This window comes from Hipposideros armiger, unplaced genomic scaffold, assembly GCF_001890085.2.
Source record: "Hipposideros armiger isolate ML-2016 unplaced genomic scaffold, ASM189008v1 scaffold_432, whole genome shotgun sequence".
Classification (NCBI taxonomy): Eukaryota; Metazoa; Chordata; class Mammalia; order Chiroptera; family Hipposideridae; genus Hipposideros; species Hipposideros armiger.
The window spans coordinates 453,730-478,827 of NW_017731782.1; the positions used below are offsets into that span (position 1 = coordinate 453,730).

A 25,098-nucleotide genomic window follows, 5' to 3' on the forward strand; every position below is an offset into this window, starting at 1 on the left:
TTGTTTACTGGCTAAAAACTCCCTCACAGACAGTGCCATGTGAGCTGGTGCATTGTCATGATGCAAGAGCCATGAATTGTTGGCGAAAAGTTCAGTCATCTAACTTTTTCACTCAGCCTTTTCAGCACTTCCAAATAGTAAACTTGTTTAACTGTTTGTTCAGTTGGTACAAATTCATAATAAATAATCCCTCTGATATCAAAAAAGATTAGCCAAATCATTTCAACAAGTTCACAAACTTAAGTGTCAGACCTTGTAAATGAATTAAATGCTCCAATCAAAAGATAGGGTGGCTGAATGGATAAGAAAACATGATTCTTATATATGCTGCCTATAAGAGACTCACTTCAGATTGAAAGGCACACACAGACTAAAAATAAAGTGATGAAAAAATATATTTCATGAAAATGAAAACAAAAACAAAAAAACCTGAGCTAGCCAAATATATACCAGGCAAAACAGACTTTAAAACAAAGAGACTTTAAAACAAAGGCTTTAACAAGAGACAAAGAAGGATCCAGTAATCCCACTTTTGGGTATTTATCCAAAGAAACCCAAAACTCTGCTTTGAAGGGACATGTGCATCCATATGTTCATTGCTGCATTGTTTACAATGGCCAAGATGTGGAGGCAACCTAGGAGTCCATCAATAGATGAATGGATAAAGAGCAGGTGCTACATATATACAATGGAATATTGCTCGGCCATGGGTTTTTGTGATCTGCAGCAGCATGGATAGACCTGGAGGGTATAGTGCTGAGTGGAGTGTGTCAGACAGAGAAAGACAGATGCAATATGATTTTGCTTATATGTGGAATGTAAATAACAAAATAAATGAACAAATAAAACAGAAAAAAAAGCAATCATGGTACATTTATACAATGAAGTATTACTCTACCATAAGAAAGACCGAAATCTTACCATTTGCAACAACATGAATGGACCTAGAGGATATTATGCTAAATGAAATAAGTCAGACAGAGAAAGACAAATACCATATGATCTCACTTGAATCTAAAGAACAGAATAAATGAACAAACAAAACAGAAATAGACTCATAGATACAGAGAACAAGCTGATGGTTGATAGATTGGAGGGCGGTTGGGGATAGGTGAGAAAGGTAAAGGGATTAGGAAGTACAATATGGTAGTTATGAAATAGTCACAGGGATGTGAAATACAGTATGGGGAATATAGCCAATAATGTAAAAACTATGTATGGTATCAGATGGGTACTAGACTTATCTGGGGAATCACTTCATAGATTATATAAATGCCTAACCACTGTGCTATACACCTGAAACTAATATAAAATAATATTGAATGTCAACTATAATTTTATACACACACACACACACACACACACACACTCACACACACATAGTCACAGGATGTAAAGCGCAGCATAGGGAATATAGTCAATGGTATTGTAATAGCGATGTACAGTGTCAGGTGGGTAGTAGACTTGTTGAGGTTATCACTTTGTGAGGTTTATAAATGTCTTATCATTATGTTGTACTGTACACCTGAAGCTAATAATAAAAAAAATCATAAATGAAAAATAAAAAATGGCAATAAAAAATAATAACCCACCTTACAAGGTTATTATGAGATTTCATAAAATAAGAAATATAAAGCCCCTGATAGAAAAAAAAAAGGCACTCAACAAATAGTATGTATACTAGTATTTGGGCTTCCTAGCAACCCTGGTTAGAAGATATTCTCATGGTTAGAAAGAGGAAAGAGGAAGACCTAAGACAATATTAGGGCTGGGAGATAAAAAATTAATAAGGCAAATCAATAATTCTCATGCCAAGTTCCTTGTTTTTCACTCCAGGCCCCTTTATCTGGACCTTTCGAGGAAGAATGCCAGCAGTGGCTATAACCCTAAAAATGGCCTCAGAGAGCCCAGCTGTACTGTGCACTGGCCAAACCATTGGGATGGAGATAGGGAGCTTCCTGGGTCAAATATATGGACAGGGAAAAAGTAGAGCGTATGCAGAAGCATGAAACCTGTGGGTGAGAAGACGTGAAACCGTATCTTGCTGAGATGGCTGAAGGAACCTGGCATGTTATGAAGGAGGTGTGTTGGAGGCTTGGGGCATTGATAGCTTGTTTAAATACTTCAAAGAGATAACACTTAGATGGACTGGGTTTGTTTCCTGTGATCCCAGTGGGCAGGAACAGGGCCAATAGGTGGAGGTGACAAGAGAAGCATTCATCTCCATTCAGTACAACCATTAGCTTACTGGAAACTTCTGGAGGGCTTACACTGTATCTTATCCACTTTAGTGTCTATCACACCAGCACAGAGCCTCACCCACATGGCACAGCCAAACAGCAATGGCTGCTAGAATTATTACTGGTTGGTTTTAGAAAAAGCAGCCGATTCTAAGAAGGCGATCATCTCTTCCTTGACCCAGCTGCCTGAGACCTTTGTGAAAACAACCATGTCAGGCATCAGTGCAACTCAGTGCAGCCCATCTTTTAAAGTCTAGTGACAGGTTCTTTTCTCTTACCTTCAACACAACACCTTGCAAACACCGAAGGAAGAAAAGAGTTTTTATCAAGCTCAAAGGTCATTTATGTAACAAAGCTAACAGACTATCTGTGGGATGATCTGGAAGTGAAATTTTAAGCTAAATAAACATTTAGCCTGTTATGAAAGGTCATCCTAACTTCCTTTGACCCCCTTATAACTGTGGTCCTCAGCATTTTGGTTTGTGGCAAGAAAGCATTGCTTCTCTCCGCCTATCTAAAAGTCTACTGGTCTTGTTTCCTCTTAGAGTTTTTAAGGAGGATTAAAGCCTGAAGTTGACATGAGTTCCAAGCCCGAACTCTTTCTGCCTAATCCCTTAAATGTGTGTCTTGATGAATCTAACACATAAAGTTGAGAGACCTGTAAAGTCCGCTGGACCAGAAGATAGAGAAACATCACCAGCTCTCTAGTTTGAGCCCAAATGGAGCAGCTGCATAAGGGTGCAGTAACTGCAGTAACTGCCCTAACTGCCTGCCTGTGACTAAGGAAATGTAGATGAGGAATTACATATTTAGAATTGCCCTTTATTCCTATTTCACATTTTCATTTATTCACTAATTGATTCCAAGAATGTCTAGCAAGTCCTGACTATGTGTCAAAAAACAGTGGCAAGTGGTGCCTAACATAGCAATAATATTTGCTGAGTGTTTCCTATGCGACAAGAATGTGTAAAAGTCATCACACGCATTAACTCATGTGACTGTCACAGCATCCTATGAGATAGGTACTACTCTTTTCCCCATTTTGCCAATGAGGAATCTGGGACAAATTGCCCAAGTTCATACAGATAATAAAGGAAGCAACCAGAAGTATTTTTGGAGATAGTTGTTAGATGAAGGAAGAAGTTAAACAGTAAAGATGAATACTTTCAGATGCTTTCTAGACTTCTCTCAAACATACAAATGTACTATAGGTAGCTGCTTAAGAATGGAAAACCTCATTGCCACCAGAAGACCTAGATTATTCAAAGTACTTCCCATCAATTTATTAGTGACCCCAGCTTTGGTCTATTGCAGTGATTCCCAGGCTTCTCAGCATGAGAACTCTCTTCATAAATTTCAAAAATAAACCCATTTTGCAAATCATCAGTAAGTTAGAAAAAATACAAAATAACCAAAAGCTATTTTGAGTTCAGTAACATCTTTAAATTAATTTATATTTTCTTAATTACTACATTATAACCAGATTGGAAAACCAGAGGTACATATACTTTGAAAACACTATAGCTAGTATGCAAACATTGGGCACTTGACAACTAAATAGAGAGCCCTTTACTCCTTGCCCTAACTCCACTGGCTCTCGGAGATCCACAGAGCTGTATGGATTCAACTGAATAGTTTATCTTCTCTGAGCCTCCGTTTCCTCATCTCTAAAATAGGGACAATAAGAGCTTTTCCCAGAGGATCTCAGAGAGAATTCATGTGAGACCAGCAAGAATTTGAAGGGCTCTTGTCCTGGACAGTACAAAAACGGTTAAAAACACAGTCCTTGACAAATATCGTTTCAATGTAGTTAGGGAGAACAGACACATATGAAAGAGTTAGTAAGCAGGGCAACTCACAAAACTAAACCCTGACTTTTGAAATCTAGTTCTGGAAAGTGATTTCACAGAGTGTAAGGCAGGAAGTGCACGCAAAAGGGGTCCACTACCACCTTACACACACAGGGGAATTTAATCCACTTAAGAACTATTAAATAGATATACTTGGGGGAGGGCTGCTATCTATGGCGGAGGTGCTTGAAGTTACAGGAACCCACAGCTGCCTGGTATTCACACATTCCTTGCTGAGCTGCACTGAGGCAGAAATTGGGAAAATGGACACGCGCACATCACGGTGATGGAAGATTTTTGGTTTGAAGCTGCAACTCATATTTATTGAATGGCTACCACGGAGAGGAGGTTATACAATGGCCCTAATATTAATATTTAATGATATCTTGATCCAAATGTAATTTAAGGTACATCTATCATGCAAATTGAAACTTGCTGTTTAACTTAACTGGCTCACCTCCCCCTGCATAATGTCACCATCTTGCAATTTTACAGTCTACATTCATCACATTTTCAGGAATATAATTGCCTCCAGGAGATGGGATCTTGGAAGTTTCCCTCAATGATGTTGGCTTGGGGGCAGCAGAAATTAGTCTGTCTCTTTGAGTTGGATGGAAAAAAAAAAGCCATTTCATCACCCCAGGACTCCCAGTTCACAGTGTTAATGAGTACACAGCTTGATAACGTATATGCCTCTTCTCCCCCACCCCCACCCTCCAGGAAAGCTCCAGGGCCCATGAGCAGAAGGAGTTCAGATTAATAATTAAAAGGGCCAACATTTATTGACTATTTCTATGAGGTAGGAACTGAGCTAAGCAATGACATGAAGTATCACTCTTAATCCTCACAACAAACCCTAAGAAGGTCGTGTTATTTTTATACCTGCCATGCAGATAAAAAAATTACAACTAGCTGTGGTCACATCACTGGCAGGCGGGAGGGCTGGGACTTGAGCTCAAGCAGCTGCCCTTAGGACGTGGGTTGTAACCTCTCCTCTATGCTGTCTTGCCACTTCCCCATGCCTGGCTTTCTGGGCTGTCTTCTCAACCGTGGTTGACATCCCTATCTTACATGTTGCCAAGAGGATGGGGATCCAGTCAATTGAGAGGCAGCTGAGTCAGAAAGAACAAAGCCTTGGGTTGTGGCTTTAGGTGTGGCAGTTGATGACATGCTGGCAAGGAAAAGACAAGCATAACGCAGACAGGTATGAGATGTCTTAACTAAATTCTCAGAACATGCAACTTACAATCAGAAGTATCCTTAGAGATCAACAGTCTAAACTCTGCATTTTACAGATGAGGAAATAGAGGCTAAGCCAATTGCCCAGATCACAGAGCTGGTGTGGGCTCCAAACTCCTCTCTCTGTCTCTCCTCTCTCAATACTTATCTTCGATCAGGTACAAAAGGCGATGCAGTGAAAAGTCTCCCCTCACACCCCTGTCCCCTAGCCCAGCCATCCCATCCTGGGCCCAAAGGCAAATTCTATTAGCAATCCAGGGCTATTTGTTTCAACAACTGTCATTCCTTTATTGCATTACTTTAGCACTTTTGTCAAAATCATTTGAATATATACCTAGAGTCCATTCCTGGACTATATGGTATTCTTTCATTGTTTTTAGGGCTGCATAATAATCCATTGTATAGATGTACTTTACTTAATTTAACCAATCCCTTATCGAGGGATAATTGTGCTATTTCTAATCTGTTCTTTTGTGTTTTAAATCATGCTGTGGCAAATATGCTGCACTGTAGGTATGTCTTTTTGCGTCTTATATTTGTATGATAAATTGCAAGAGGGGTCAATTTTACATTTTGATAGATATTTACAAATTGCTTTTTATGGAAACTTGATTCATTCACTGTTACACTGGTAATGTATGACGGTGCTCTCCAGATCCCCAGAAACAAATATGCTAACAAATGTTTCATCAAGTAGTTAAAGAAAAAGGTATCTCATAGTTTTAATTTGAATTTTCTTATGAAGTAGGATGAGTGCCTTTATTTTTTTACACATTTAGACCCAACTATATTTCATCTTATGCAAAATGTGTGTTTCATGCCAGTTGCCTATTTTCTGGTCATATTAAATTCTTTGTGACACACACTTATAAATATTTCCCCCAGTTTTTTGTTTGTCTTTTGACCTTGTTTTTTGAGTTGTGCCCGGTAGAAACTTTTTACTTTAATGTACTAAAATGTTTAATAAATGCTAAGCCTTCTGTGTAAAACTAAAAAGACTTCCCCTACTCTGAAATAAAAAAAAAATAGATCTCCTTTTTTCCTTTTTTTTTTTTTTTAGTATTTTTATGTTTTAATTTTTAACATTTTAAATCTTTCATCTGGAATTTATTTTAATTTAAGAAATAAAGTAGGGAGGCATATATGTTTATTTTTTCCCAAATAGCTATTGAACTGTCCCAACATCATTAATTACATAATCCAACTTCCCCCTCTGATATGCAATGCTATTTTTTATTATAGTAAATTTCCATATGCATTTGGGTTCACTGATTTGCCTTCTTTTTATGTGGCCTAAGCACACTCAAACCTCTATTCTCTGAATCCAAGGTTAGCCTTCTCTCCTGTATTACTAACGTTCTCAAAATGACACACAGTAAACGAAGGAAGCACTTCACGAATTGCTTGAAATAACACTTAAATCTTCTCTCACCTTCTACCCCACTACCATTAGCTAACAAAATTCAAACTCTTTTTAACATTGCTAAAAAAGATATAATTAGGACAGTAAATCTTTTGGAATACAGGAGACTGAGAATCAAATACTACATTCTTGAGTCAAGTGAACAACTTGGTGTTAATCCACGGTTTCTTTCCATAAGAGCCAATGATTTTGGATAGGCTATGTGTGTGTGTGTGTGTGTGTGTGTGTGTGGTGTTTACATGTGTAAAGCAGATGTGCCATGTACAGAGGAGATAGCACTTTATTAAGTAAAACAACTCCCCCTCCAGAAAAATCCATGATGGTTGAAGAGCAAATAAATTTGGCACTTTATCCTGATCCTTCTGAGATAGGATTGCTCATGGTTCAGCAGCCTTCCCCACTGCAGGAATTAAATATGTGCTGCTGAAATTCTTCTCCAAGGAGGCTCAGAAGGAGCACAAAGGAGCCAAGGTAAGCCGTAGTAAAGAGTGGGATGTCTGAGCACTTAGAGGTTGTGAAGACACACCGAAAGGGATTGCCTTCTGCAAAATGACGTACTATTGGGCTGCACTTTCTTTTCCAAAAATTGGGCTCTTCACTCCTTCTCCAACATCTCCATTCCAACCTGGGGCCCAGGCTGCAGCCCGGAGATGAGACTCTCCATCCTGGGGGACCTTAATGGAGCCAGAGGCAGGTGGTTGTGAAGACATGGGACTGGGGTTCAGGAGGGCTATGGATGATGTCGGAGGAGACAGGAGATGCCGGCGTGCTTGCTGCATACTGGATGTCTCCTGAGGATCAAGAAACATGATGCTCGACAGTTCCTCCTTGCCCAGCTCTCTAAAAAATTCGGTGAGAGGCAGGATTCTGGATACACCTGGGAGTAACTGTGTAGAACTTTTTGCATGTCCTTCACTCTGAAAGTTCAAGTTCTATAGTTCAGAAACCCTATCTTGATGGATTAAGTAGAGTGCTCCTTAGCACCTTAAAAGTGTTCAATATATACATTTTTTTAGGATAATGCTGGACGACCTCTCTTTGTAGTTTTTTTGACTAAAAAAGTCTAGAGGAGTGGGCTCAGGGGAGGAAGCTCCACTATGCTGTAGGGAAGAAAATTGCCTGAACTAGAGACACAGCGAAAAACAAAGTGGTGGCATATTGTGGTGGATGTTCATAAAACAACGCTGAAAATGTGGAGTTTTCCTCTCCCTGCACTTCCCGTGGAGGAAGGCCAGAGCCTGCACTGAGAGGGAGACGCCACCATCTCCATCCAGGCAGAGGCCCCGGTTTGTCCAGGCTGAGGCAAACCAGAGGCTATTCCGGTCCTCTCCCTCGCTCTTTTCCGGCCCTGCTTCCTTTCCCCACCCCTCCAACAATAGCCCCCTCTTGATTTCTGTTCCAAAAGAGAACGGTGAGTCCCCAGTGCAAAGGAAACTCTAAGGATTCTTTCCACAGAGTTTTCTAACTGGGGAGAGTGAGGTGTGTGCTCTGGCATCTGCTCCTTGGCGGTGATGCTGGAGGCCTCGAGCCCCCTCCCTTCTCGCAGAGAAAGATGCAAGGCAGGTAGCGGGGCTTCTTGTCCCCATTCTCCGGCATTCAAAGAAGCTGGTAGAGTACCTCTTCTTCCTGGAAGCACTCTGAGGTACTCTCTCTTGCACTGTTCCTTTTAAATATTTTTTCACCCTGCTGAAAAGTTGAAACATCTTTTTGGGGTGATGTCCCCAAAATACTTGTCACTGCCCCTGCTGGGCCTTTTTTTTACCCTCAGCCAGTTGTCTGTGGAACAGGCAGAGTCTTGGGCTCCTCCCCAGACTGGAAAAAGGTCTAGGAATCCGCCCCAGGTGATCCTGATGTTTGGTGCTCAGAACACACTTGAAAAACAATATCCCAGACCATTCCTGTCGGAGGTGATCAGGATCCCTCGGGATGGAGTTAACTTGCTGGGTGAGGCCACAGGAATCATCCCTCATGTTGCTCAGAACGGAATAGACCCAAGACTTGTACAATAACACCACTATCCGAGAGGGAGTTTTGTGGTCTTGGACAAGGTCAAAGTTAACTTTGGAACTCCTTGGAACAGGAACCTACATTCCAAAATCAATCTGTGTACACAACAGGGCAGAGCTCTAAGGCAGTGCTTCTCAAATCCCAATGTGCCCCAGGAGTCACATGGAGCTCACGTTACCTGCTGAGGGGGTCCGGGGTGGGGCCTGAGAGTCTAACAAACTCCCAGGTGATGCCATGCACTTGGTTCTTGGACTACATTTGAGGAGCATTGCCATAGGGATACTTAATTTTTTAAAAACAATCATTAGTTACAGATGACGTTTCCTCCTTAATGAGAAACCTATAAAAAAAGCAACAGCAATTTGGTGACTTTGAGCAAATCACTTACTTCTAGCTTATCTGTTAAACAAGGTGGTTGCCTTCCTTCATCTGTAATATGGGGGTAATAAAGTATCTACTTGTTAGAATGGAAGGGTTAAGTGAAATAATGTTTGTAAAGGGCTTAGCTGGCCCCAAACTTGGCAGTAACTCCTCCATCATGTTGCCATTGGTGGTGGTGGTGCTCTTGTGGTTATCTCATTCTTATAGTTAATATCAGTGGCCATCATAGAATGAGGTCAAAGTGGGGCCATAACATAGCAAAGGAAATAAAGAGAATGGGGCAGAATTGCCTTTGTGTGCCCTGGTCCTTGGCACAAAAGAGATAGGCTTTTTCAATGTGCAGAGAGAGAGAGATTTTTTCCGTTTCTACCACAAATAACAGAAACCTTAGATCCCAATGTTGTCATTGTATCTATATTTATATTTACCACTTTAAATTTGCCAAATAAGTGCAAAACTGCCTCAATCCAGTATTTGTTCATTTTGGCTGACTCCATGGCCTAATTATATAAAGGAAAGGGTATTGTGCTCCACAAGGATATCATATTTCCCTCGCTGAATCCACCTCCTTGTGTTTGTATAAACTCAGCCCAAGTGGCATCTCTTTAACTTGGATTTACAGCCCTGCCTATAAAAATCCAGGGAGCACTGAGCATTTCCTACAAGGCTGAATCCTGGCTCACAGCTCTTTTCGTCAAGGAAAAACAAATGACCATTCTCTCTCTCGCCAAAAACAATTGGCTAACCCAACATCTGCCCAGAAAACAAATGAAAAATAAAATGCAACCAACAGTCTTTTCTGTGTAGCTGATAAATGTTTATCTCCACGAGCAAGTGGATGGGGTCCTGGCCAAGATGACATGTTCACATACATGTTGTAGCACCAATGCACATAATGGTGGAACAAATCATAATCCCAGTCAATTCAGATAAATATGTCAAGCTGGCAACTTGGTATTGTCCAGACTCCAGAAAAGTTTGACTAACTTTTTCACTTATTAACTGCTTCATGTGGCATTATATAAAGATAGCATATTTCACTCTATAGCTCACTTATTTATTAAGTCATCTATTCGACAAATATTTATTGTGCATCTACTATACGCCATGTGCTATTCTAGGCTCTGGGCATATAGCAGTGAACAAATGAAGTCCCTGTCTTCATGACTCTTACTTTCTAGTGAGATTATATATTACACATAACTTCTGATAAAGACATACTCTTTTATCTAAATGTCATTGTTTCATCCAGATGTATTTGGTATTTGGCTAGCTGCTTCTGAGAGTATACATCAAAATATTCGTTGCCTCTCTGTTCCTGTCAGATGGAGACCTGTGTCCATTGCTGCTCTACTTAATTAGCCGTATAAACATATAGGAAAAATCTTGAGTGATTTAGGTGGAAATGAAATCATGGAAATCAAAACATTTTTTTATGTAAGTTACAGATATTTCTTATAATTAAAGCAGATTTAACATGACTGTGAGTGCCAGTTTTTCAAACACCCTATCAATCTTTTGCCTTTCCATGTCACCATTAACTTAGGAACAAAGATCTAACTTCTAAAATAGGCTCAGCACAGCACACGTTGTAAAAAGGTAAAAACAAAAGAAAGCCATAAGAAAAGTTATGAGATTGACATTACCAATATCTTAAAAAAGTGAATAAAAAAATTTAGTAGCTATGTTTTCCTTGATTAAAGAAAGAATGTATGCTCACTATAAGATACAAAAATATAGAAATGCATAAATCAAAAAGTGCTATTCATACAGAATTATAACATTTATAGAGTTAAGTAATTGTTATTTTTATGATTTATATATGGTTATAGAACATTGATCATCTCATCAGATTGCTTGACTGACTAGCATATTCCTTATTCCATAATAGTAATGACTTCCAGAATAACAATTGATATATTCAAAACTAATTTCTAGAGAGAACATCCAGTGCTGAATAGGTATTCCATTTAAAAACATGGTACTTAAAACATACATTTTTTAAAATTTAATGTCAGTGCAATTCTGAAGAAGACAGAAGACGATGCCTATCCATTTTAGAGAATCACAGGATGTCAGGGTCAGAATCTTATAGATCATTGAGTGCAGTGGGCAGGGTAGAGGATGAGTATAAACAAGCCCCCAGGTGAGTTCTGATACACACACACACACACACACACACACACACACACACACACACACTACCGTGAGAATCACTGATTTCGTCCAAGTTCATCATACTGTAGACGAGGACACTGAGGTCCAAACAAGTAAAGAAACCTGTGAATTCACACCTGTAAGGGGTGGCAGAGGTTGGACCAGTGCAGAACACAAGCTCTGACTCCGAGTCTGGTCCTTGTTGTACTGTAGTAAGCCAGATAGAAGATACCTTTTGCACATAAGTGTAGAACAACCCAGCTCTAGTTTACTCTCTGAAAAAGGTTAAGTTGTTCAAACAAGTCTCTATTGTATCAGAGCCTCTTATTCTAACCAAAGACCCTCACAGGTTTGGGTTACTGATGGTGATTTTTGGATGTTGTTGTAGTCGTGTGTTTTGCTTTTCGAAAGTGAAGAGGGAAGTTTAACTAAGACCTAAGTTAAAGTATCATTATTATTTGACAAATTAACCAGCATATACATTTTAAAGTTTAGAGTGAGGAAAAAGATAGCAGTTGATCAACACACACACACACACACACACACACACACACAACCACACACAATGGTGAAAATGGTATTCTAATTAATAGGTGTGAAGGTAAGTTTCTCACTACCAAAATGTTTGAGGAGAGGGATCTCTGAGCGCACTTAGGTCTCAATGGGGGGAGAACATGTAATTGCAAGTCCTTTACTCTCTGGTTGAGTCATGGAACTACCACGATGGTCTCCAACAAAATTGTCACTAGCCCTTCATGGCCAGGGAAAAGGTCACCAGTGACACAGAGCTCAAAAGCATGGGGAAGTGGGTGAAAGGGAGAATGAAACATCTACAATATAATTGTAGTCTCTTTGGACATTCATCTAAGTTAAAAGCTTTTGTCTCAAGGTAACCCTTTCCCTTGCATGGAGTTCTAGTAAACATAGCTGGCATTTGAATGAGGCTAAATCTGGCATTTCTGCCATTAGCAGAGATCAACATCAAAACATGAATCTCTAGCTTCCTTTATTTTATAAGAATTTGGGGTTCAGGCTATCTTCACTCAATGTGTGCCCAACTCTAAAGCTATGAGGAAAAGTTTTGTTCAGATACACTCTTGGTATAGTATTGATAAAAAATAATGACACAAATTATAGGAGAAGTATTCTATTCTCTACATTCAAAAAATACAATATCCTTAAGTATTAACATATGACTCTTAAAAATTACAACTGACATTGATGAACTCCTACTATTTGTCATGCATTGTGTTAACTGTGCTACATAAATAATATTATTTAATCCTTGCACAACTCTATTACGTTGATGCAATTTTACATTTAGGGAAACTGAGGCTTAGAGAGGTTAATTACCTGGCCTAAGATCCACAGTCAGTAAGTGACAAAATTGGAATCCAAACCCAAAACTGTATAACAACAAAGACTGTGCTTTTGATGCTCTGCTTCCTATAATTAGAGTCATATCCCAGCACACAGACCTACAAGACACATTCTAACAGAATATTTATATGACAAATATATAATTTAGTTACAAGATATATACGGTTTTGGCACACATTCATTAACAAAAATCTGTGTGTCAAATAAATTCTGGATCATTTCAAGCTGGAGTTCCCCTAATGATATCACAAAAGAGCTTCTGATGACCCCAGAGAAAAATCACGCACTGGAAGTTTCCACAAATGCCAACTCACTCCTCGGAATTGAGAGAAGGCAGATGGGTACCAACCAGACTAAGCCAGTGAGTGGCTTTTTTCTTTAGGTAGCTGAAATTGTTTTCTCCCATCAACTGTTCTCAAGGCAATGACTTAACAACTTAAATGGAAATATTGAATACATATCTTTTCTTTTAAAGAAAAGAACATATCCCGAGCTCCTTAATCTCAGGCAATAGTGAAGACTCATGTTAGAAGTGGGGCTGCTGTGTGTGCCGTTGGCATGCCCATCTTTTCCCTTACTCAGCTTAGTCAGTGTGACTCTGCTGTCAGTGTTTTTTTTTAATATATATATTGTGTTGCACCTATGTTTTTATCCCATAAGCAAAACTAAAAAGCATTCTGTGATGTTGTTTTAATTGAGCACAAAATTAAATACATTACCAAGGAAAAATGAAACTGAAAGAAGCAAGTCATGATCGTAGTTCTGAGTTTTCTGGGGTCACAGCTGCTGATAAAAGCTGTGAAATGCCAATTCGATCAGTTTCGCCTAACTTTGTCCTGAAGATTTATGAAATGGCGTGACTAGGATAGGTGGTTGGGGAGCAGGAAACCACTTTCAACTCTTATTAGAATGATTCTGCATCCTCAAGCAGAAAAGCGCTAATCACGTCTCTTTGACATTGCTCATTTTATAGTGCTCCTAAGGAAAGTCTCTCAAAAAAAGGAGAAGAAAAAAGAAGGCTGATGAATGGAACAAAACCTACATAATAGTCCAGTTCTATCATATTTTCTCAGTCTTTTAAGATGATGGCTTGGTTTTGAATAAAGATTACTTGATTGTGGTTAATGCATAGACTGGCCAAATTAATTTATAAATGAGAGGCTGGTTATTTTTGTTACACTCTTCACATCCCAGGTGACTTCAATCAGTAAATTTCATAGAAATTAATATTAAAAAACTGCATGGTCTTTGTCTTTCACCCATTCAATACCTCTTCGAATTAAATGATTAATATTAGCAAATATACACAGTCTTTCCAAGGGACCTTTCTGGCCTATTTTTGCCAATGCGATCTTGGCTCCCTTGTGGCTTTCCATGATGAATTCTTGGTAACAGTATCTTTGCTGACAAATTTAACTGAAGCAATTTAAACTTTAAAAAACAAGTTTTATGTATAAGCTTGACTAGTTTGCTGTGTCCTATTAGGTGCTTAGGAAACCTGGCTCCGGATGAATATTTTTCAATTATATGTATAACTTCATTTTTTTATTCCTACTGACACAAGCAATCAATCTCAATCCTCCTATTCCAATTGTGTGTTGTTTTCCAAAACTAAAGCCATATGCCCCCAAATCTTTGCCTTATTTTGTGTGCAGATAACATCTTCCATTGACAGTGGATTATAAATTTACACTCAACCCACATGTGGAGCCTGAACACATAAGCAACCCCACCACACACAGCACAATTCAAAGTGACATTCGTTCTTTTCCCCCTCCTACCTCAGTGATACAGAATAACAGTTACAAATTAACATTTCCTTTTGAGGGGTACTGAGTGGAAAGAAAAGAACAAGAGAAGGGCACCTTAATCTCGACAACAGGTAACAAGAGCTGCGGAGCAAGCCACAATTCTTAGCAGGCACCCTGATAAGGTTCCCGAGACAGCACTGAGGAAGAGTTGAATTCTCCAATGAGACACATCGCACACTTACTTTAGTGACTCCTGGTTAACCCGGCTATGTTATCTATGACAACATTCAGATTGAACACAATATCCTCCCTAGCCCCAATGCAATTCTATTTCCAGTTCTGCCAGCCTCAGCTCTGAAAAAGCATCAGTATTCTCTTAAAAAAAAAAGGATAAGCTTAAATTCTGGGTCATCCATCAGTCATACCCTTTGATTAAGGATTATACCCAGTAAGGTGCTTTCTGTTGAAAATGCCCAGGGCGGTATCCATCCCAGGGACATTGAAATGGAAGTAGAAATGATAGCATGGGTAACTTACCAGCTCCTGAGTCTGAATGGCTGCAGCAGCGCCAGTGCTTTACCTGATCCCTTGCTCTCTCTGTCTGTCTCCCTCTCTCTCTCTCCCTCCTTCTCTTGTGTACAGATTGCAGGGAACTTAAGGAACTCGCAGGGACAGTGTTTCGAATGACTTAAGAAAGAGAACAGGAACAATACTTCGTTCTCTTTTTTCTCAGATGAGTACCTTCGGGAAGAAGGAAGGAAGGGAGGGGAGAGAGAGGAAGTCAACAACCCTTTGCTTTCCTGAAAAAAAATAAGGAAACAGAAGATAGACATCTCATTTGCTCTTAAACAAAATGTTGGAAGGAGCAAAAAAAAAAAAAAAAATCTTTGAAAAAAAGGAATTCCTCAAAAATGCTCTCTGCCCTGGGAGCTTTAAAGAGATGAAAAGCCTTACTGGCCTGTCCTGTCCAAACAAATGGTGTTCCAGAAAGACAGGCCCTCCTGAGCTTGCAGTCTCTAGTATCTGGTTTGCAGAACTGACACAGCCAAAAGGGAACAAATCATGTCATGTCGACTCTGACCAAAGGAAAGTTTGGTCTGTTGTGCTAACTGAGGCAAACACACGGCCTATAAGAGTGAAAGATGGCCAGTCGGCCAGGACGGTTGGCTCTTCCTAGGCCGTTTGAAATACCAGCACTGCTGCAATTCCTCAGCCTGACTTTGCATCCTTAGAGTCCTACCAGGATCAAAGAGCACGTGTATGCACTGGTCACCGAGCTTCATGTCATGGACCAAACCAAACTTCCTTCTTTGCAGAGGGTAAACAAATTTAAAAAGCAACTTACTACACTGCTGCTAAATATTGTTTTCTCAGATATGTTGTAATATATATGGTCCTATCTTTTACATCTCTAGTGCTTCTTGGATTGACAAAATACTGTGAAGCTTCAAAAGTCTTAGATAGGTCAGCCACAGTTTTTAAAAAGGGATGGGGAGGCTGACTATAAGGAGAAAATGTAGGGAATGCCCTTTACCAAGTTAGGGGTGCTTGGGAGTTCACTGGGCAGGCATGAGCTCCATTTAGGGTTAGGCACTTAGGAATAACCTTGGCTTAAAATTCTCTGATTTGTGTTGTGTGTCTTGTGCCTTTCATTCATCTGGTTAAGGCCATTTTCACCACGAACAGGAACAAGCAGTTGTGTGGACCTTTGTGGCAGCAAAAGACAAAGCAGCTTTAAGGTAGTTCCTATTTCATTCAATGGTTAAAAAAAAAGGGTGGGGAGTGGGGTGGGGTGGTGGAGTTACACCTAATCACAAAAAGGAATTAAAGTAATATCAGGGAAAGAGCAATTCTGATTCAGTCTCTCTGCAACACTTTTATTGGTCGTATGGTCTATAAGATTATTCTTTTATACCAACAGTTTTCTTCCCCCATTTATTATCTATCACCTATCTATCACCTATCTATCTATCTATCTATCTATCTATCTATCTATCTATCTATCTATCTATCTATCATGTGTGTATCAGAGAGAACTTAAAGATACTGTGGCTAAATAGATTCAGTAGGTTTGCAAGACCCAGGACAGAGCCTTACTCTCTGCATTCCCTGTGGCACCAATACTGACACAGCACATGGGTTTCTGGCACGGGTGACCCAACCCCATCTACAGATGAGAAAACTGACGCCCACAGAAGAGTCTGTACTGTTTGCCCAAGGCCACACACCTCAGTGGCAAAAACCAAAGTGCTCATCTGTCTCCTGGTTCAGCTCTAGTGCTCTTTGCCCTCTGCTGGCCTTCCTCTGTATCCTGCCATTGTAGAAATGGGAAGGAAGATGAAAATGAAATCTAAGAAAGAAAGAGAAGAGCATGAGAGAATGGGGTGGGGAAGGAACAGGAAGTGCCTCTTTCAAACGAGCAGCAATATTGGGGCAACCCTTTAAGTAATTGTGAGGATAAAGAAGCAAATTCAGGTAAACTTGGGTAAATTCTGCTGAAATGTACCATAAAAAGTGGAAGCAGGTGCAAGTGGGGGGAGCGGGAGGGAGGAGGAGGAGGAGGAAAGCCTGCCCTAGGCTTTGTGGCATCACCAGCAGAGGCAGAGAGGGGAGATGAAGGAAGAAAGACACTCAGGCAACAAAATCCTTGCAGGCCTGAAAGTCTCTGCACACCTGGAGAATCAGTGACAGCCACACGCAGCCCTGTCCATGCTTTCATTCCTCCTGCAGCCTCAGGGCAAGGCCAGGCTGAGCCCCTGGAGCCCAGTCAGATTCCAGAGGATTTCCCTTTTAAGTCTGCAGAATGTGGGGACTGTCACGTTGAGGCGTGTTGTTTTCTCCCAGCCAGCTGACCCGCCCAAAGACAGTCTGGACAGGGACAAGTGCCATCTGAGCTGTGCAGCTTTGATGTAATGGAGTGGCGTCTGGTCGAGATCTGGAGACACCACCTCTGGAAACACTGGGAGGCGATTTTTCTTGTTTTCAAAATATTACTGTGAAGCAGCATGGGTCTTAGAATGTCAGCCACAGTGTTGCAAAGGGGTTCTCAGCGCTGCCTGTGCCAAGCTGCTCTATTCATACACCTCGTTGTAAACAGGCTTCTCCCCCTTTCCCTGCTCTGCCAATCACATGAAAAGTCATCCTCTGATGCTTGTCAAATCACCCACTGGGTGTCTGGAGCTAAAATGCATGAGTCCCTCCCAGGAGGTTTCACAGGAGAGATTTCTCATCAGGTCACTTAAGCTGGTGAAGCTTAGTCTCCAGCTCTCTCATGGCTTATTCAGATTCTGACCAAAAGTGAAGGGAATGGATGTTTGCACTGCAGACAACTGAGGAAACACACGTGTGGGAGTGGAAGATAGCCATGCCTCTGACCCAGCAGGTAAGCCACGCAGTGCACTGGATATTAGAGATCATTTGAGTAGAGAGAGAGGGCTGCAACACACTGGGACAAAGAGAAAAACCAAGGTGTAAAGTTCAGTGAAACCAAAACAGGGACCCAAGATTCAGAACCACAGAAATATAAGCTCTACTCAAAATGGCTTCCCACTTCTGAAGCATCCTAATGGGTGCTTCTCCAGCTTCTGATTATACAGAACTCTAGGGCTTTCTGTCCAGCCCAGGACTAACCTGAACCCTGATCATGGAGAGTGGTGGAGTGAAGGGTGGATTGAAATACAGCATATGTTCAGAACAGTGTGCCCAAAATAAGTGTACACATCAGTGAACTTTCACGAAATGAACACATCGGAGTAACAGAAACAAAACAGAAGTCCTTGTGACCCGCTAACTACGACCTCCCCTAAAGGATCACAGGGTCCTAACTCCCACACCTGACTTAAATACATATTACCTGGTTTGGATTTACATAACAAATGGCATAGGACTGTACTTTTTGTTTTGGTTTTCTATGTCTCAGTATTATATTGGTGAGATTCTCTTCTATTGTTGAATGTAGTTGTGGTTCATTCACTCTCGTTGCTGGAGAGTATTTTATTCTGTGACTATACCACAATTTATGTATCTACTCTACCGAAGGTGGACATTTGGGTTGTTTCTAGTTCAGGGCTGCCAGGAATATTCCTGCTACTGCCAGATATCTTTTTAAAAGTCCGATGCAGGACTCACTTCTCTCCAGGAAGACTGTCCACTCCAGTGATTCATAACCTTTTTGTTCGATTTCCTTCAGCAACCATTTCCTCTTACATGGGATGCATGGCACACATGAATTTTTAAAAATTGAAATGGATTCCATTTGAGGACACGGTGATACCCTTGGAGATACTGGCAGAGTTTCTGGGGAGTTTTGGAAGGAGTTGGGGCCACTGTTCTTACTCCTGCTGCCACCTGGAGCTGCTAGTTCCTGCTGCTCTGAGTCACCACCATCAGCTCTCCAACCCCCTTCCAGATTCTGTGGAAAGCAGTTCTCTCCTCCCCACTCTGGGCTTCTCATGGACAGGCTGAGTTTCATTATATTAATGTGCAGAAGGGATGGCCAAGCCTCGGGCCTAAAACTGCTTTGACACTTCCTTTGTTTCTTTGATTTATTCTCTTTGTCTTGCCAAACCCCAATATCCTCCAAGTCTCAACTCTCAAAATGTGAAAACATTCATTTCTTTCTTTCTTTTTGGCTTTTTTTTTTTTTTTAGCATGGAAAGTGTATATGAAGGATTCCTTTACACACGGTATTGAAGAAAGTTTCTTTTATGCATCTATAATAGTTTCCTCATTTGACAACTGGGGATAATAACACCTACTTTCCACAGTATTAGGAGTAAAAAATATGGAGGAGAATAGCTAACATCTTTCATATACTTAGCATGTGCCAGGCACTGTTGTAAATACCCTGGGCTTCTGGACATGCTAGTACTGAGAGAGGTCATAGGAAGATACAGTTTGAGGGCTAGCTGATATGTTGTATCACAAAGGCCTGTTGGAGACTGAATATAGGCAGTGCCTGGCACACAAACAGCTGGCTTATGAAAATTCATACTTTTGAATGGCAACGCTTTCCCCGATGCCCCCACCCCCATCTGCAATTTCCAGAGCCCCTAAAGCTGAGTACCTACCTACCTTTGTCCCAGACCAGCCTCCGGGTCTGCTTGCCTTGCTGTTACTGTCTTAAGGTGTATCCCCATGCCTAAATTTCTTACCTTTCACCCAACAGAGTTCACTTACCTCTATCACATACCCAGCACTATTACTGAAAAGCTAGTGACATCATCAAAACTGGCCCAGGAGTAATGAGTTTGAGGGATGGCGTAGAACTTGGTATCTGAACTCCTAGAGTTGAAGAAAATGTACTCTAGGCATTCCCTGTTAGAACCAGGCAGAAATTTCCTAAGGGAAGTCTGCTACACATGGTGAATTGGTAGTGTTATGATTTAGTTGAGGCATATTACGAGTCGTGATCACCAAGCCTATGGACTTAATCACTAAGGAACATGTGGGTTCCAGGAAAATGCATTCTGAGCTCCAAATACCTGATATATGCACACGAGCAGTGTTAAGTTGGGGAATGGCAGTAGTCCTATTAAAAAGCAACTGTGGGCTTATTACCAGGCCAGAGGAGAGCAAGCATTCGCATCCGGTACTCACTTTCATAGTTCAGCAGAGCTCATCTTTTCACAGGCTTCCTCCAGAGCTGCCTTTTCTTCTACTTACAGGCTGTCTCCAAGCATCCTAAGATCCATGTGTCTGTGGCACAAAAGGGACAAGAAATAACTTTCTATATTTTTATACAATAAATTAAATATGATTAGTGGCCCCCCCTCCCTGATAAAGCTGGCTAAGTGTTCTATAGCATCATTTTTCATGGCTCTCACCTGCCTCCTTAGGTTTTACCAGACCCAGGACTTCCACAGTCCTAGGAAAATAGCCCTGAGCCTTGATCCATGTTGGATGATTCACGGTCCCCTTAGAGGTGGCTGGTTCTGCTCATGGCTCTACACCCCCAGTACCCTGTTGTAGGAACGTCCACCAAATCATCTAAGACCATACTGACTGATGCCCAGATCTCTACAGTTATCCTTGTCATCTCTACAGCCCTACGTATGTGAGGCCCAAGGTTGCTGCTACTCTAACACAACCCACGACATGTCTCATTTCCCAACCTTTAGAGATCCAACTCGCACTGGGGGTCAGGCCTTTCTCTTCCTCAACCCCATTGCCACACCTTTCAGTCTCTTTGCACGTGGACCAAGCAGGTAACACAAATCAGTGTTTCATGTGTAATACAAGAGGGTGTGGTGGAAAGCACGGCAAATTGAAGAGTCCGTGTCCCATTTGAAGTGGTTTGCGATTATGTGAGAACATAGGCCATGTGACTGGATCACCTTATTTTTAAAAATAGGACAGAAATCTGGATTTTTTGTGTGGAATCCCTTGATTTTAAAATTTTAGAATAAAAAAACAGACTGCTTTTAAAATATATTAAGGAATTATTATTAATTTGAGGTGGGTATGATAATGGCTTAGTGGCTTTGTTCTTAAAATATAGACTAAAATATTACCAGGTGAAATGTGATTTGTTTTAAGATTCTACAAGAAAAAAATAAATTTTGTATGCAAAGGGAACATAAATTTTAGGCTCTTAAAATATGTCTACATGTTTTAAATTCTTTGATATTCTCTCTTTGAGAGATAGAGTCTAATTCCCCATCCCTTGAGATCTAATCACTGAGATTTAGTGATTTGTTCTTAAAAACAGAATAAAGTAGAAGTGATGGGAAGTGGCTTAGGAGACCAGGTCACAAAAGGCATCGAGGTTTCCTCCTTGAGCATTCTCTCCAATGGCTTGCTCTGGGGAAAATTAGCTGCTGTGTCATGAGGCCATTTAAATAACCTGTACAAAGGGCCACATGGAGAGAAACCAAGGCCTCCTATAACAGCCTTGTAAGTGCACCATCTTGGCAGTAAATCATCTCGCTCAGTCAGGCCTTCAGGTGACTGCAGGCCCAGCCACATTCTGACAGCAACCTCAGGAGACCCTGAACCAAACCCCCCAGCTAAGATGGTCCTGAATTCCTGACCATCAGAAACCGTGAGATAATCAATTTTTTTTTAAGTCACTAGGTTTTGGGGTAATTTGTGATAGTCCAAAGATAATTAGTATATTAGCACTGGGGTGGCTGCTAATTTACAACTTTTGATCTTAACTTTTCAAATCACAAAATGCAGGTGGTAATATTTGCTGGTAGGAATCACGGTTTGACCCTGAAATTCAACAAGGCCGCTAACTGCTCCATCCATCTCCACACCAACACCAAACAAAGGGGTTCAACTTTAGAGTCTTCCATACCTATCCTCTCCTACATGGAATACCTGAGAGGAGAATGTATATACTAGTGACCCCTGGCTCTGAGTTCAATTCACCACCTATATCATCACTTTGTTTCTTATTTCTTCCCACATTTGTCAGTGAGTGAAGGTGGTGCTCTCTGGGCAAGTTCTCTTTTTAAGTATCTTTTCTTAACAGATTTTAAATTGCCAGGGGTCAGAAGATGAGTGGTTGATTTGCTTTATGTGGTGGTAAAATCTCCACTTAGTGTTGTGTTTGATGAGTACAAGTTAATCCTTTGAAATCTACATATTGGAAAGATAATAGAAAAGATAAAAGAAAAAAAATTAACAGAAACCTTTTACCAAAAAATAGTCTTACTTAGAAACTAATACAGACAATAGAATGTAAGTTCCATGAGAACCCAGACTTTGCTGGTTCATTGTTGTGTCTCCTGTGTCCGGAAGTCACCTAGCAGATGGGGGTTGCTCAATAGACCTTTGTGGAATGAATTAATGAGTGAGTGACTGAATGAATGAAACCAAAGAGAGGAGGCTCCTTTGGAGGATGAAAATAAAGTATCATCCACCACTGGGTATTTTCCTTTCCCTTCTCTTCCCCTATCCCCTCTCAAATGTCATCATCTCTGAGATATCTTAGAAGAGGCTAAGGCTCCTTGAGAAACACAGTTTTAAATTCAAGGACCAGTCTAGTACCCACCTGGCACTACAGTTATTCCCATATTATTGACTACATTTCCTATGCTTTACATCCCCATGACTAGTGTATAACTACCAATTTGTACTTCTTAATCCCTTCACCTTTTTTACTCTGCCCCCCAACACCCTCCCATCTATCACCCCGACAAATCTAGTACCCATCTGACACCATACATAGTTATTACAATATTATTGACTATATTCCTTATGCTATACCCTACATCCCCATGACTACTGTGTAACAACCAATTTGTACTTCTTAATCCCTTCCCCTTTTTCACCTACCCCCCCAAGCACTCTCTCATCTGGCAACCATCAAAATGTTCTCCATGAGTTTGTTTCTGAATTATTTTCTTTAAATTCCACATATAAGCAAAATCACATTGCATCTGTCTTTCTCTGTTGCTCATACTCCACTCAGCACAATACTCTCTAGGTTCATCCATGCCGCCTCAGATGGCAAGAACCCATTCCCTTCCCTGGCCAAGCGATATTCCATTGTATACTTGTATATGTATCTCCTACTCTTTATCCATTATTCTATCAATGGACACCAGGCTGCCTGCACATCTTGGACGTTATAAACAATGTTGCAATGAACATATGGATGCACACATCTGCTCGAATTAGTCAGGGGGATCACTTCTTAAATTATATACATGTCTAACCACTATGCTGTATACCTGATGTAATGTACAACATAGGGAATATAGTCAACAATATTGTGATAGTGCAGTATGGTGTCAGATGGTTGCTGGACTTATCATGGTGATCACTTCTTTAGGTATATAAATGTTAAATAACTATGGTGTACACCTGAAACTAATATAATATTATATGTTAGCTATATTTTAATAAAAATCTTAAAACCAATGAACAAATGAATGAATAAATAAATAAATAAATAAATAAATAAATAAATAAATAAGAAATAATTGCAAGGACCAGGGAGACCCCTTTGTGATTAGATGTGAGCAGGCCCAGCCCCCTGTCCTTCCACTTACTGGCCATAAGGCCTGGCAGTAGGCTTCACAGCTCTTCTTTCGTTCTGTTTTCTTCTTCTGCAAAATGATAGAAGCTTCCAGCCTTAATTCCAGAAGTGTCATGAGCTGTCCAGGCTTCCCTTTCTTTTAATATTCACCCAAAGGAGGCAAGTCACCATTTGTGAGGCACTTTGAAGCTGACAAACCAGAGGCTTCAGAGCGATGTGACCTGAGGCGCACAGCTTGGCAGATGACCTGACGTGACTGATGTTCAAAGCAGCTGTCAGTGAATAGAAGGCGGCCTGCACAAAGGAGCCAGCCAAAAATAATGAGGGAGGTGAAGAGGAAAAAAAAATGAAAAGAAAAGAAAAGAAAGAAAAACCACATGGGGCAGAGCTCAGGGTCACTTGAGTTTCCTCTGGTCTCACCTCCTCCCTCTCCTCCTCCACCCAATCCTCAAACAACCCCCTCCGGCCTCCTCCAAAAGGAAAGTTAAAAGCTTTCTTTTGGAAAAAGAGCAGTTTGCTTAGACTGCTGCTGTTTACCTTTGGTAGGACAGCCATTGGTGGCAGAGTTCAAACACAGGAAAAGGCCTTTGGTTACAGGAAGAGTTACAGACGGACCTGGAAGACTTGCCGAGGTGCTGCGAGCGTTTGTACCTTTCTCTGTCAGGTCCAGTGTGTAGGACCTGACACTGGGCTCTGGCTTCCACGTCAGGCAAACAGCCTTCAGCTGCTTCTTGGGCTGCACCTACGCCTCCCTTCCCTTGGGGATATTGGTCCTAAAGCATAAAGATGGTGAGGAATGGAAGGTGGGTGGGCAGGGAAGGGGGAACAAAAAGAGGAAAAGAGGCTTACATCACAAACAAAAACACCGTGATCTTATGTCCAGCCTAATACAGAAAATATATTTACAACAAGTGATAAAATTTGGGTTTACATTTGGGGTTTTTTTTTTAACCTGTGTTTTCAATCATGAAAATTATCCTCCATGAACTAGAGAGCCCACATTTGCCAAAATAGGGCCACAACTCTGCCCTGGAAAACTGATTTTTCTACAGCTACCTGCAGAACACTGCAATTTCTTTGGGAATAGGAAAGATTCTGCCTTGTTACTTTTCAAAGCACTCGCTCATGAGGCCTACCCACCCTGAGAAAAGTTAGACTAAATAGTGACGTATAGGAAGATAATCATGCTGAGGAAACAAATGCTATCAAGTAATCAAAATCTTCTGGGTCTTCCGTATTTCCCCCAAATTTCTTTAGTCCACTTCAAAGATTCCCCAGGCTCCAAGAAGCCCTAAACCTTCCCATCAGGTCATTTGCAAGTTTACCATGAGGTTCTCGCTTCTTTCTTTTCCCTGATTTTAGAGTTATTTGTATCAAAATCTTTCTGTCTTCCAGAGCCCACAGTGCCTGTCTCTTCCAGAAGACCTTGCCCAACCAAAATGGAAATGAAGGGCTGCTAACCTCCTCTCCAGCTACTCACCGCCATCTTGCCTGACACTCGTCAATGAGCTCCTCACCTACAGGATGTGCTATGTATTGAAAAGCAGCAATTTCTAGTCCATTGAAAAATGTCCCCCATTACTTCAAATTCACTAAACTTTGACTGCAGTATTTTACTTGGTGTGAAATGAGTCTGTAACAAAATCCTTTGGATTCTTTCAAGATTTTTCTCCTTCACTTT

At 40.8% G+C, this 25,098-nt stretch overlaps 1 protein-coding gene across 3 annotated transcripts in view; it reads right to left on the bottom strand.

Moving 5' to 3' along the window:
• Positions 1-25,098, bottom strand: part of ZNF366 (zinc finger protein 366) — a 311,266-nt gene that overhangs the window by 53,850 nt on the left and 232,318 nt on the right. The window contains exons 6-9 of one of the 3 annotated variants that reach the window (XM_019665068.1): positions 23,955-24,190; positions 23,431-23,711; positions 20,027-20,125; positions 14,966-15,169 (exon numbers count right to left, since the gene is read on the bottom strand). The gene's annotated coding sequence lies outside the window, so the exon portion shown is untranslated. Of the gene's footprint in view, positions 1-14,965; positions 15,170-20,026; positions 20,126-23,430; positions 23,770-23,954; positions 24,191-25,098 lie in introns of those variants that run through there. The other 2 variants (XM_019665070.1, XM_019665069.1) reach the window with 2 other exon arrangements.